Source organism: Vulpes lagopus, chromosome 5 (genome assembly GCF_018345385.1).
Source record: "Vulpes lagopus strain Blue_001 chromosome 5, ASM1834538v1, whole genome shotgun sequence".
Taxonomy (NCBI): domain Eukaryota; kingdom Metazoa; phylum Chordata; class Mammalia; order Carnivora; family Canidae; genus Vulpes; species Vulpes lagopus.
In genome coordinates this window covers 122,201,005-122,216,143 of record NC_054828.1, presented here as the reverse complement: position 1 = coordinate 122,216,143, position 15,139 = coordinate 122,201,005, and the positions used below count along the sequence as shown (strand labels likewise).

The window sequence follows — 15,139 nt, the reverse complement described above, 5'->3', positions numbered from 1 at the left end:
TCTCGCCTTTGAACACGTCATGTCAGCATCTTGCCAGAATCTGAAAATTTCGAGTGAAAGATGTCCCTGCGTTCCTGCCCTTCTTACCAGGTACGAAGACCACAGGGAACGGTCTAGCGGTCCCTCAAACAAGATCACCGTGTGGCTCGCCCCTTCTGCTCTGAGGTCTGCACCCAAAGAATTGAAAACAGGTGTTCAGACAGAAACCTGTACAATTCACAGCAGCACCACACGCAATACCTAAAAGGTAGGAGCAACGCAAATGTCGGGACGCTGAGGAACCACTCAACAGAATGCGGAGTGTCCAGAGATGGACTAACATCCAGCCGTAGGACAAAGTGGAAGTAGTGACATGTGCTGCAACACGGACCTTGAGAACATGCTAGACGGGAGGAACACAGAGGTCCCATATCGTGTGATTCCATTTATGGAAAATGCGCCAGCACAGCGGGACCCTGCAGAGGCAGTGAGCAGATCAGTGAGGGTCGGGGCCGGCCGGGAGGAAGGAAGTGGGGGCTGAGGACAAGGTTTCCTTTTGGGGTCATGAAAACGTTCTGGACGTAGATGGTGGTGGTGGTCGGACAACATGAAAACCACGTTCACATGGTTAAAATGGGTACATTTTGTGTTACGTGCATTTATATCGCCCTATTAACAACACACCAAAAAGAAAAAAAAAAGGATAGAGCCACGAAGGGTTCTGTAATACGCCATTGTCATGCTGGTGAAAGCCGTTTTTTGAGATCCAGATGGAGCCTTCTCAGAGGGCACATCACCGTGTAAAGACGTCTTTCCTCACGGCTGGGCCTCGAACCCGCTCTGGGCCGGGACCCCTGTGCCCGAGGCCCGCGGCGCCCCGCGCCTGTGTGCATCCGCCTGCCCACCCGTAGGGTCTCCCCGCTGCTAGACAAAGACCCTTTCTTTCCCCGTGGTCAGGAGGAGCCGAGGGGGCACAGTGGATGCATAAACATGGGCAGGAAGGCAGGCCGCCTGAAAGCTTCCAAAAGCCCCTTTCTGACAAATGAAAAATGTTGGTGACTTCGAGTCACAGGCCAGGCTTTTAACAACCCTCGGCGTATTTATTTAACCCAGTAAATATGTTTATTAGCAAGGCCGCCTCCTTTGTAGAGCAGGTAATGGATTCCCCATCTGGTTCTGCTTTGCAGACCGGGGCACGGCGGCCAACACCTAGCCTCCCCCAGCCTGGGCGGTGGAGGCCTGGCCGCCTTGCCTCCTGGAGGCCCCGGCCCCTCCGTGCGCGTAATTACAGCCGCTCCCAGAGAGGAGGAAATCCCCGGGCTGCGGCCCTAACTAGCCCGGGCCTTCCACCCCCAAAGGCCGTGTCTCGGAGGGGGGAAGAGAGGGGTCATAAAGCTTTCACGTTATTAACTTTTTCTTTCTGAAAAGAAGCCTGAAAAATACCATCGCACCACATTAAAGGCGTTACGTGAGCGCGGCCTCTGCCTAATGAGAGCCTCGGACCCCGGGCCACATGCGAGCCTTCGAGGGCCCCTGTCAGCGGAAACTTGACGCGGTGCCAGCCCTGAGGGCAGGGGCGTGGGGAGGCGCGGGGGTCGGGCCGAGGTTTGCACCTGACCCCGGGGACCTGGAGCGGCGGGGTGCCACCAGGGGCTGCACCCTCACCGCCCTGGGAGGGCTCCTTCCCCCCTGGGGGGCCTTAGGACGCCCTGCAGGAGGTGACAGGGAGGCAGGCTGCTGCCATTGGAATGGCTGGGGTCAGAACAGGTGTGGGAAATGCTGAGCAGGGAGGCTAAAGGTGTGATAGAGCCCCCTCTGGGCCAAGCCCCCCCAGATAGCAGGGCATAGGGCCCGGGGCCCAGGACTCAAATGCGCCATGGCTAGGGATGCCCCCCACAGTCCTCTCCCCAGTCCCACCCATAGATTCCCAGCCAACAGAAGGGTTTGTAACTTTTAATATGTTTGGATGTGTTGACAATGGGTGAAATCATCTCCCTGGGCATTGCAGCCGAGGTCTGTGCGGGTGCAGGTATGTGTGGGGCAGCGGAGAGAAGGGGGCCGGAGCAGTGACAACCAGCTTTGGCCTCAGAGCTCATCCTGCACGTCTCATGACCTTGAGTGGGTCTCTGCTCTCAGGCTCTTAGGGCCTGATGGGTTGACTCTGAGCTTCCCCGTCCACGCTTGCGAGGCCATGTGCCGAGGAGGGCGTGGGGGCCGGCAGGGGTCGGCAGCCAGGGCAGGTGGGGAGCACCTGCCCCTACCCCCCATCCCACTGGCCTAAGGACTCACCTATCATGGGGTGAGGAGAAAAGCAGGCAAAGCTTTGGGTCTGGAGAAAGAAGAGCCCCCCCGCCCCGGGTCCTAGAATCCAGGGGTGGACAGCCTGCCGGGTCCAGGGAGATGTCAGCAGCCCGGGCCTCTGGAAGTGATTGCCTCCACTCTGAGCTCCTAGGCGTAGGGGACAACTGTCCTGTCTTCTTCCCCATCACAGTATTGACTTCATGGTCCCGCCAAAAACAGGCCCCGGTGTGGAGCTACTCGGTCCAGCTGTGCAGGTTGTGCACTGAGCGTCCCTGGGGGCATGCAGGGGCTTCGAGAGACTCTGATATCCCTGTGATGGAGCCCCGTGGGCTAGTGCCGTGCGAAAGCCCGCCCATCCCCTGGACTCCTGACGTGACAGCTGGCACAGCCTACTGTATACTCCGTGTAGACGGGGAGGTGGAGGCCCAGGGAAGTCTGGTTCAACGGGTATTTAACTTGCCTTTGTGATTAATACAGCAATTTTTGCACATTTTATCTCGCTTGGTTGTCTTTGTGGGAGCAGGTAGGCGTTAACAACTCTATCTTACATGTGGGTGAAGAGAGGACCATACAGCGGAAGGGACTGGCCCCGCTGCTCCGATCCGAGCACGGCCGTCGCAGGGCCAGGACGTGGGTCGGCCGATGGCTTGTCCAGGGCCCTGGCCACAGGACTGTGGGCTGCCCGTGACGCTGCCCACTCATCCTCTGTCCTTTGCAGGGGAAGGATCCTCAGGCATCTCCGCCTCTTCAGCACCTGCGTGTCCCTGGGAGGGAGCTGCTTGCATGAGCTTCGACTCTGGGTTCGGTTTCCAACTCTGCTGGCTGATTGCCCGTGAGCAAGCTACTTCCCTCCGTCCGTCCTTCCTTCATTCGCTCATTCGGTAACTATTTATTGGATGCCTACTGTGTACCAGGCATGCGTCAAGCCCTGGGGATGCCCAAGTAAACAGCACGCACACATGCACACACACATCCCTGCACTAAGTGCTCCATCACCATCAGCTACACCCTCCGGGCTTGACCTCCCCCTGCCCGTTCTCCTGGTGCTTTGTAGGCGCAGTGACCTCTCCCCAGGGATCAGAGGAGGAGGTCAAGCTCCCTCTCTGGGCAGCCTCAGCCCTTGGGAGCCAGCGAGGGAGGCATGGGAAAATTACCCATTCATCCCTGTGCTCCCATTTCCTGGCCTGGGGTGGCTGAGCATTGTCATGCTTGAGCTGGTGATAATATATTCCATCACACAGTGCTCGTAACATTAACATCCGTGCTTGTCTTGGTGAATGATTTTCCCTGATACACAGAGCATTTCCTGTACCAGGCACCGTGCGCTGTTTATTTATAGGGTCCCTAAAGGAAGGGAGATGCCAGTTTCCTCGTATGTGAAGTGGGGGTGGAGGGTGGAGCTGCTTGGAACAGTCCTGTGTCCACAGGAGGGACTGCAATCGTTCGATTAAACCGTCTATGTGAATGACCTCACCTAGTGCTCGGGGCCTAGTAGGCAATCAGGAAAAAAAAAAAAAAAGCCACCCATTTTTATGTTTAGTATTATTGGAGACATCAAATTCCACACAAGGAGGGAACATGTCTTTGCTTGCCAGAGATCAAGATGCCTGCAGCCTCTGCTCCGTCATTATTTCAGGGGGGTCCCTACCAGGTAAGTGCCACAAGGGAAAGGTTTGGCCCGCTCGGCCTGAACCTCCTGCTGCCTCTGCATGGCACAGTCACAGCACGTTGCAGCCCCTCACAGGCCGCATCAGCCTCTGTCTCCTCCAGAAACTTCCCTGACACTTGAAAGGAGGAAATCGGAAAGGGCACGCCGGGCTTCTGGGCTGGGATTCTGCGAGGCAGCAGCTGTTGGCGCGCTTGCCCATCAAAGGCTGCGTGTTGGGACAGTGGAGGGCGGGAGGGGAGAGGAATTTGCGGGTAGCAGGGAACAGGTAAGTGCGCAGAATGGTCCTCAGACGTGCTCGGGAAGAGAAAAGACAGGAGCAAAGTCTGCTCGTGCTTAGAGGGGATCTGAGTCACTGCAGACGTGATGGTGATGCTTCTGGAAACATTAAAGGGGCTTTTGTTTTCACTCTCCAGGGCACTCAGGGAGTGATGGAGCTTCACGCCACGGCAAAGCGACGGTGAGCGTTTAGGGATTGTTGTCCTCCTATTATAGTCGAGGAGCTGAGGCTCAGACCCGTTGGAGGTGAGGACCATGGATTTAAATGACGTGAGTTCAAATCCCAGCTCCGCCTCGTACTAGCTACAGATCACTCTGGGGGAAGTTACTCATTCTCTGTACATCAGTTTCCCCCATCTGGAATATGGGGCTCATAAAATAGTACCGGGTGGCTGTAAAATGCTTAGAAGAGTGCCTGGCACCCAAACCAGCGCGAGGTAAACGTTGGCGATGATGGCGACGAGCTTACGGTCTCATCACTGGAGAAAAGCGGAGTCAGGCTCTGAACCCGAGTGGCCCAGGCCTGTGCTCTTCCCACGAACCCTACGCTGCCTATACTTAGGGAAAGGCACTGAAGAATATTAAGCAGAAATATGTCATATTAACACGAAGCCAGAGTATTAAGAGACAATTTGCTTTACCACTAGTGGCTGAGGGGGTGCACCAGTGGCCAGTCGGGAGAAAATTTGGGGGAGTGACCCTTGATCAAGGCCTTAAGCTCATTTGAAATTAAAACCGCCACTGTGACAAAAGCCTTAACATTATCTGAAAAACCCCATGATAGCTTCTCAGCTCACAGTACCCTTTACTAAGATTATTATTATGTGTTTTAGGGGTGGTTTCCTGAGCTCACTTTCCCATGCCTCTGCGGTGCTCATTCTGTTCCCTGTGCCTGGAATGCCTCTTTATCTCCGAGTCCTGCCTACCCTTCAAGATTCAGCTCAAGCCCCACCTTCTCCAGGAAGACTTCCCTGACCACCTGGCCCAGAGGGTTGGCCTCCTCCCCTGCATCTGGGTGCTCACTGGGCCAGGAGCACGCAGACCTGTGAAATGTGAATCCTTTACACCGACATAGAAGTCTGGAAACTAGACTGTAAGCTCCTCGGGACTGGTGTCCTGCCCTGAGTCTCTTTGTATTTTTTCTTCTCACTTTTGATTATGGATTACTGAATTTTTTTTTTAAGATTTTATTTATTCATGAGAAACAGAGAGAGAAGCAGAGATACAGGCTGAGGGAGAAGCAAGCTCTGCAAGGGGAGCCTGATGCAGGACTTGATCCCAGGACCCCAGGATCACAGCCTGAGCCGAAGGCAGATGCTCAACCACTGAGCCACCCAGGTGTCCTGGATTATTGAATTTTTACAAGCTTACACACTCATGCTCACTGCGGTCTGGAGGCCTGGAATGACATTCTGTTTTTGCTGTTTTGGTTACAGTGTCTTTTCCCACTGCCCGGCTCCAGTAGACGTGTATTCAGTCAGTTTTTCTTCCCTTAAACAGACATGTGCTCAAGACCCACCAGGTGCGGACTCTAGGTGATTAGAGATGAAGGAACCAGGTTCATGGGGGAACGGGGTGTGTATCAGGGAAAACCAGATATGAACACAAGTAACTCCAGCCTGCTAGGTGGTGGGATGGAGGTAGGTGTTCGGGAATAGCATAAGCTACCTGAGGGATGTGACCTGCCTCTAGAGTCAGGGTGAATGCGTTATCAGAAAAATGGAGAAGGATGCTTGCTCGGGTACAGGGGACAAACAGCAGGCTTCGAGGAGCTTAATAGGATTGGGGGATGATAAGCTGGAGGATGTGGCCAGAGAAGGAACTGGCTGGAGAGAGCCAGGAGAGGAAGGCCTCGAGGAAGCTGCCCTAACTCGGTGTTGGGCCAGTTTTCAGGATTTTTGGCAGGGTGTGTAATCTGTCGATCTGAGATGATAGACGGGGAAGCCTCTGTGGGTGACAGTGACCTAAATGTCAGTGAATCTGGGGGCTGGTGAAATACCCCCCAGGCAATGACCGAGGTGTGTAATACGGCCAACCCCAAACGGTCTGGATTTGTAAGGGCTATTTCTGTCCTGTCTGGGAGCGAGCCTGAATCTCTGTGCCACTTCCCTCCTCCCGGGAAGCTGTCTGTCCTGTGAGCTGGCAAGTCCCATGTTTTTGTGCCTGAAAAACCCTGCTCTCGTCCACCACAGGCGGCTCATAGCTTTCAGCAGAGGATTACTTAGAATAACAAGTTAATGACTGTCCTTAGATCAGGCGAGGCTTGCTGGAAGAAGCAGGCATGCCCAGAGTTCATTTCACTCCAGTCTGGTGGGGGTGGGCTGAGAAAACACGTTGCAAATTCCATTCTAGGAAAAAAAAAAAAAAAAGAAAAGAATTCTTCACCCAGTCAAAGCGGCAATTTAGAAGGAGCGTGTGGGAACGGGGCGTCATTTAAAAATATAAAAGCAACTGTAACCCTCTTCTGAGCATGGCAGGGCAAGGGAGGCAGACCTACCTGGGGAGATGGGGAGTGGGCTCTCGGCCGTGCTGTTCTTGGGGTCAACTGATGTGGGGGCCCCCACCCCCGCAGGAAACAGCTGGGGGCTCGCGTGTGATGTGGCGTGGGGAGACAGGGATAGGCAAGGGGGAGGGGAGGGGGCAGGGGGAGGGCAGAGGTGAGGCTCTGCTGGGTCTCCTCCATCAACACCAGAGACCACCAACAGGCCCGAGCTTCTGCTCTGCTCCCCACTGCTAGCGGCAGGCCAGCCCGTCAGATGCTCTTCTAGAAGCGTTGAAGGTGTCTCTGCTCACTTGTTCGCTCACTCAATAAACATCTGATGTCCTGAGCCTATGAGAACACCCGATGACACACAACCTCTTTGCCAAATGCTAACTCTGAAACCTGTGAAGTCTGTTAAGGCGCCAGTGGCTGTGAACAAATCTCTGGGAAGAGACACAACGAATGTGCGTGTGGCGGGAATTACAGCGTGTCCCCGTCTTAGAAGAGCTCCAGGGCACTGAGGCTGGTGTTCTAGAAGCTGGAAGCGATGCCCGAGGCCCTGAGGGATAGACAGATGTGCAAGGTGGAAGGAGGGCAGCACAGAAAGGCAATGTATGCTTACCACGAGCAGGGCCTTAATACGCACCACGCACCGCTTCTGATCTTTAAACCAATCCAGGTAATTCTTGCTTGGGGGAGGAGGTGGGCCGAGATATCAGACCCCTTTCCATGCATTGCAAATAGCAGAGTATTTTTACCCCGAAATGGCTCACTAGTATTTTTTTTTTGTAGCTCTATGATTTTATTAACACAAACACCATATGCACATCAGCTGTGTGTCTATTCATTTTCTTCGCTGCGCAGCGAGGCATTGGGATTGGTGACCTCGATGGCCAGCTGGGCTGCTCTTCCCGCAGAGGTCCTGCAGTTCTTGGAGAAGACATTGTGAGCCATCTCCGCACAGCGAGACTTGTTTTTGCACATCAGCAGTACTTTCAGCTCCTTGTCATTGTGGGTGAGGAGCTTCTGGAAGCCACTGGGCAGCATGGGCTTTGTCTTCTCATGGCGCATGTAACCAATGTTGGGCATCAAGATCGGGCCCTTGAAACTTCCGCACACCCTATCATCAATGCCTCTGGGTTCCCGCCAGTTGTGCTTCATTTTGACACATCGGTTCTGACTGGTGCCGGATGAACTTCCTGGTCCCATTTTAAAGATCTTGGGCTTCCCCAGAGGTCTGAGGGCAGTCACGATGCCGAATGAGAGACGGCTGCCACCTCTGCAGGCAGCGCCGGGGGTGAGAGGGGAAGCCCACTCTTTCTAAACAGAACTCAACAGAGGCTTGGAGAGGTTAATTTGACTAACTTGTAGCTGGTAAGTGGCAGAGTTGCGACTTGACCCCATGGATCTGACTGTGGCCCACGTGTCTCTCCGCTGCTCCCCCCGGGACTGAGCTGGGGGGCAGCTCTGGGGAACAGAGGGAGCGGCAGCCCGGAGCACGTCCAGGCGCAGCGGAAGGCCTGCAGAGGAGCTTACCGGGGATGCAGTAGGAAATGGGGATTTCCAGGCCCCTCTGGAAAGGAAGGTTTCACCAAAGTGTGGGCTCCGGCTCCCCAAGGCCCCTGAGGCCCCCATCCTTCCTCCTTGGCCTGGCTGGAGACTCTGGCTCTGAAACCGGAAGTTCCTGAGGGATGAGAGTCCGGAATAGTGTGCTGGGAGTTGTATACAGGAAGAGGAAAACACAGGTAGGACTGGAAATGGTATAAACACATGACTCAATGCTTTCCCTGGTCTCCTCGTGGCTGGCTTGGCCTGTGGGCTGGGGAGGCCTCAGTCTTCTGGGGTCTCAGCTCCCGAGAAGAATCCCTGAGATGCTCTCTCCCACCGGAGATCTAGTTCTGAGGCCCATTCAGCCTGGGAGGCTGGAGCACCGTCTTTACGGATGGAGAGGATCTGTTAAGGGGCCCCAGTGGAGCGGCAAGCATGCTGGCTTTGAAGTCAAGGATCTGCGGGCTTGAATCACAGCTCATTCCTTTACTGGCTGTGTGACCTTGCGCAAGTTGCCTAACAGCTCTGGGCCTCAGTTGTCTCATTGCTTACAGAGTAACGAGATAACAATACTCCTGGGAGGAGTAACGAGGTAACAATAATATAGATGCTTAAGCCATAGTGGTTACCTTTCACAGCACACAGTAGAGGCTTAATAAGTGCACTTGGTAGAAGCTAGCTTCCAAGGTGGCCCCAACGATCTTTGCTTCTCACTATTCACTGGCCCCCTCTGATCAGTAGAATATGGTGGAAGTGATGGTGTGTGACCTCTGAGCTGAGGTCATGCAAGCATCGCAGGCTCTGCTGTGGTCTCTGGAATCATTTACTTGAGGAAGGCTGGTGCCAGGCCATGAGGACACTCAAGAGGCCTGGTGAAGGGGGCCTGGTGGAGGGCCTGCATGCAGGCTGGCTGAGGCCTGTGACCAAATCACCGGGCATGTGGGGGAGGGGCTCTCGCAGGGTCTCCCAGTCCCTTATGACAGCAGCTCCAGCTGGCATCTGACCATAACCTCATGAGAGGGCTCCCCAGTCTGACCACTCTAGAACTCAAACTCCTGGAAACCATGAGAGACATGAAAGGACCGTGGCCACGAAACTTTGATGTGACTTATTACACGGCAATAGCTACTCATGCAAGTCACCCTCTTCTCTTCCTCCCAGGCTCCCCCTTGCTTCTTGGACCAGTTCACTTGCCAGTCTGTTTTGGGGCCATCCTTTCGCCCTCACCCCACACACTTTGTCTCTGTTGGCTTCCTGGGTTGCTGGGAACTACCCTCAGGGCAAGCCCACAGCCCAGTAGACAGCCTCTCATGGCTCCCACTACCTAGGCTCCCCGGGACTTGATTGTATTCACTATGCTGCCATCTTGTTGACCCACACCCTCGTTCTCTACCTGCTTCGTGTCCTTCAGCCTCTCTAGCAGCCTCTTATCAGCTACTTCATTGGTAGAGGGGAGGCTGCCAGTGAGGCCTGGCTTAGTCACCTCCTCTGTACTCCCCTACAAGTGTATTTCCCTCCAAGTCCATTCTTTCTGACCTAGCACACAGATCTGATCATGCACTGGACAACTTGCAATCTCTCCACAGCCCCCCAGGGCACCAGGATACAACCTCAGTGTCTGTCTGGTGGTAAGGAGCCATGTCCCCCGTGCCTCCTTCCCTGCATCTTATCGTCCAGTTCTTCCACTGTGCTTCAGCTTGCTTGAGAAATAGTTTCACTTGACATCATTGTTTTGAAAGATTTCGAGAGATGGAAACTAAAGGGTTGAGCTGGGCATCCCAGGGGCCCTGTGTCAGAGAAGGTCATCCCCTCACTAATCAAGAAACGCCTTTTGTGCCACAGGGAGGAAGCTTGGAAATGATCCTCTAGGTAGTAGCCTCCAAAAAGGGTTTTGGAACCAGAGGAAGAGCACAGAGAGGTGAATAATGAGAATATCATGGCTTATTTCACTGATGATTATAACAAAGTGCTGGCAAACAGATCTTTAAACACTTCCCTCTGCACTTGCACTAACTAGTAAAGCCACTTCGGTGGCCTCTTCCTTACAGAGGTCAGGAAGACCTTTGTGTTGACCTTCTCTGAGCAACCATGCACATGCACAGTGAAGACTGTTCCAGCAGGTCTGCAGTGAATCTGATCACGTTGAAAGCATCGGGAGAAATTGTTGGAACTTCCACGAGCCAGCCACAGACTTTGGTCCCTGGGGAGGCAGGATGAGCAAGACAGATAAGGATCCAGTCCTGGGGAGGTCTTGAGAAATCCCAGTGTGTCTCTGAGCCTTAATGCTTCCAGTTATAAAATGGGGATGATGAGGCCTGCCCCATGGAGGGTGCATGACGTACTGTATATAAAGCAATTGGAATAGAGCGAGAGCCAGTAAGTGCTACTTAACATCAATCCCCATACCAAAGTGACAGCTGGAGGCAGAGAAAAAACCCATACACACAACATCAAAAAAAAAAAAAAATTCCTTTTGGAAAAAAAAAAGAGAGAGAGAGAGAGAGAGAAGAGACAGGAGCAATGGAGAGGAAGAAAGGAATTAGTGCTGTCAACAGCAGGCCAGTTTGTCTTAAAACCTTTCAAATTGTGGAAAGAACTGAGCAATGTATTTCCTGGGGCAGGAGGCAGTGGGCTGGGGGGCTGTGCACCCCCTCCCCCAGGTGGCCTGCTCAGCATTCCAGAGGGAGGGGCGCCTGGTGTTTGGGAAGCCTTCACAAAGAGGTGGGCCAGTGGCCACAGGCTGCAGCCCCACCGGAGCAAGGCAGGGGGGCCGGGGAAGCAAGGGGCAGGAGGGGTGAGGGAGCTGGACGTGCTGCTGTGTGGGTGGACTTGGAACCCACTATGTGAAGTGAAGGAAACCAGACACGAAAGACCACGTATTGCGTGTTGCCATTGATAGGAAATGTCCAGAATAGGCAAATCCACGGAGGCAGAAAGTAGATGAGTGGCTGTCTAGGCTGGGCGCTGGGGGTGGTTGCGGGGAGCTGGGGAAGTGAGTGTCAGGGGGTATGGCTTCTTTTCGGGGTGATGAAAACAATCAACAACAGACTGCAGTGATGGTCGCACAACTCTGGGACTTCAGTAAAAGCCACTGAATCGTACGCTGTAAGTGGGTGACTTGTATGGGACGTGGATCCTATCTCAATGAGGCCGCTCTTGGAAAGCGGACGTCGTGTGTGAAATGGAAATAAGAACCACACCCATTTTTCTGAGCAGTGAGGATGAGATGGGCCTGTGTCTGGGAAGTCTATGCAGCTTTGTCATTTTGCTTCCGTGGCTTGCTCCCCAGCTACAGAAACACATTTTTTTCCTGGTTAGTTTTCATGCCACCTGGAGCCCAGGCCCCTGTTAGAAGCTGAAGTCCTCATAGGGAGTGGGGAGCATCTTCTGGGAGGGACAAAGATCCGGGCTCCCATGCACGATGGTGGCCTGCCTGCCCTGAGAGCATGGCCCCTTCGGGCCCCCAGCGGGGTCAGGAACAGGCCCCGCGAGGAAGAGGGAGGATCACCAACCTTAAATGTCGTTCCAGGTTCGTGATCTTCACAGCCACCGTTACTCCCATTCTAAATTCCAAATGCACGTATTCCCCAAATTAGAATGCCACGGTCCATGTGCTCGAGGTCATTCAGCTGGTGGAGAGGGGTGGGTGTGAAAACCCAGCTCTGTCCAAGCCAGAAGCCCACCAGTCTCCCCAAAGCTGCCCAGAGCAGGGGTGCCGGAGGCGCAGTTTGGCCACAGTCTGATTTTGTTCAGAGCTGGCTGGGAGCCAGGCCTCTGAGTTGACTGAAATGTTCTGAGAGTTGCTGAGGGAAATGGGGCTTTGAACTTGCCTAATATAACACGGGCTGGTTCTCAGGATCATAAACATGTTTCTGAACCTAATTAAAGAGTCTCGTGAAAAGAGGGAGAGCAGAGCTGAGACATGACGGTCCGTCTAAAATCTCCCCGTGGGCCAGAACGGGAGCTTTGCTTTTCCCAGACTCGGGGAGAACCAGCCCTCTCTGGGGGCAGAGAGTTAAGAGGCTTTAGAAAGAAGAAAAGGCTCTTTTACAGTCCTGGCTGGGGACCTGGGCTGGACCGGGGAGGGAATGTAGGAGGCATAATTGGGGCTTGTAAAACATTTCCAGACAAAATCACTTAATGTGTTTTGGAGAGTAAAAGGCAACAGTGCACATAATCCATAAATTTGGGTATTTTTCTACAGCGTCCGTGGAGCCGGAGCAGGGGACACGAAGGACCGCCAGTCCGGTGATCCATGGGCCGCGCTGGCTGCAGGTGGACTCGGCTCTGAGCGCAGGAGCCCAGTGTGGCCGGATGCGTGGGCTTGAATCCTTGCTCCACCGCTCACTCGCTGTGTGACCTTGGGCAGGTAATTTATCCCACCCGGCCTCAGTTTCCTCTTTTGGAAAATGGAGATACAACAGTACCCATCTCGTGGGTTTGTTGGGAGGGTTCAGTGTGTGACTATGTTCAAAGGCCTTCGAGAATAAGTGCCTGAATCGGTTGGCTGTCCTTAGTCTCTGCCTTGGAGGTGGGCTGCTCCCTGGTGAGGGCAGGACTGTGGATCCTGGGGAAGAGTCCAGGCCTGGGAGAGCTTCTGGAGCTGGAGCCGTATCATGCTTCTCTTGAGCGCGTCTCCCCATTTCTCCCCTGGTTTCCTTTCTACCAGTATCGGTCACTGTCATCAATGTCACAGCAGCCTCTGGTGCCAATAGACGTCACAGACACATCCCTTTCCTCACCAAGAAGCTCTGATAATGTCTCACCCTCTCAGTGTGACATTCAAACCTCTGGGTCCTCTAGACTCGGTTCACCATGGTGCTGTGTCCGGCCACGTCCCCCGTGGTTGTCACAGCGTGCCAAGTGCTTCCAGTCTCCTCTCCTTCTGGGCAAATGGCAAATATTACACTTCCTGACGCCCGTGGGGTTGGCTGGGGGCAAACAACTAGTTTTGGCTACGCATTCCGAGCAGGGGTAAGCAGCTGGTCCCTCTTTTCCCTTCTCCCACGACAGCTGAGGCAATGGCCCAAAGCAGGCGGCAACACGTTTTCTGTAACATGTTCAACCTTGCGCGCTCTCTGTTGCAGCTTCCCAGCTCTACCGCTGTCATGTGAGAGCAGTCGTAGATAACACAGAAATGGATGAGTGTAGCTGAACTCTAATAAAACTTTATTTACAGAAACAAGTGCAGATTTGATTTGGCCCGTGGGCCATAGTTTGCGGACCCCAGTTCTTAGACCAAGCCTCGCAGTAGAATTTTCTGGAATGATGGAAATATTCTGTAATATTTGTGCTGTCTGTTAGGGTAGCCACTAGGCACGTGCATCTATTAAAAGCTTATGCAGCCTCCTGGGGACAATGCCCACTATATGGGACAAGCTGTTCTAGACAGTGGCTGTTTTATCAGCCAGGGGCCTGGAGCGAAGGTGACATGGAGGACCATCGCGACCATGATGGACATGTAGCCTGTCCAATCCTTGATGTTATAAACAACTGAGATTTGGGGATGTTTGTCTCTGCAGCAAAATGTAACCCTTCCTAACTTACATACCCTTCACCTTTAGCCCCACACACACCACACATATTTCATGGGTTCTCACCTAAGCATTCCACACCAGTCTAGGCTTCCCGGCCTTCGCTCTTATTGCTTACTTTGTCTGGAATACTTCTACTGTCACTTATGTCACTGGCCTATGCTGCTTCATTGTTCAAAACTGGGCACAAATATTACCTCGTCTCAGTGGTTTTCTGATAATGCTCCATACCAGCTCCAAACAATCAAGAATCACCTGCAGCTTCCCTAGAACTCCTTGCTGGTCTAAAGCAAGTATAACATAGTAATGCAGTAATTCATTTTCTCGTGTTTTCCACCAGAGAGGGAGCTCTTGGAGGAGCTCCCATCAGATCACGCTTCATGTCTTCCACGGGACCTCAATACACGTTTGTTGAATTGAAGTTAATATACTTCAAACCCAAGCTGTGTTGACCTCTTGGGGTCCTTTGTGGCTTCCTCTGGCCCTGGGCTCAACTTTGGACTGTTTCTCTCCATCTTCTTCCCACTTTCCTGGCCACAGTATACCTCTCCTTCTCCACGATTCAGCAGGGGTGGTGGTGGAGGATGAGGAGAAAGGAAGAAAAACAGACATTTATCTATTAGTCTTATGAGGTAGTAGTATAAAAATATCCATTTGAGGGATGCCTGGGTGGCTCAGTGGTTGAGCATCTGCCTTAGGCTCAGGCCATGATCCTGGTCCAGGGATCAAGTCCCTCAACGGGCTCCCTGCAAAGAGCCTGCTTCTCCCTCTGCCTATGTCTCTGCTTCTCTCTGTATGTCTTAAATAAATAAATAAATAAATAAATAAATAAATAAATAAATCCTTTTAAAAATAATAAAAAATAAACATATCCACTTGCTTGGTTCCTAAAAATGGACTCTACAGTAGAGAATAGTTGTGACTGCAAACCCACCTGTAGCCCTACTATTGGCTCCTGGGGCTGCTAGTGGCTGTTGGACCTTAGAGCTACTGCATGCCAAGCTGGAGGGGGTTGGGAAGGTATGTCATTTAGGACCCTTGTCTTAAAATTTCTTTTCAGACGTAAGGCTTGTCAAAAATCCTAGTTTATTCCTTTAATTATTTTCATTCTAATAAAAGGCATTAGTGTTTTGGTTTTCTGCCCGAATACAGAGACTTCATCATCACCATCCCTTACATATATGCATCCCTTTGTAGCTAAAGCACGTCCCACCCATGACCTCTTGAGCCTCCCAGTAGCATGGGGAAGAAGTCAAGGCAGTGCTTACCAGCCACATTTTTCTCATGGAGAAGATATAGCCCAACGCAGGGAGGTCATTTAACCCTAACCTTAACGAGCTGAGACTTGAG

At 52.9% G+C, this 15,139-nt stretch overlaps 1 pseudogene; it reads right to left on the bottom strand.

Annotated features, from left to right (window-relative positions):
• Positions 1-7,547: 7,547 nt before the first annotated feature.
• The window catches only part of LOC121491893, a 46,833-nt pseudogene continuing 39,241 nt past the window's right edge, over positions 7,548-15,139 (bottom strand).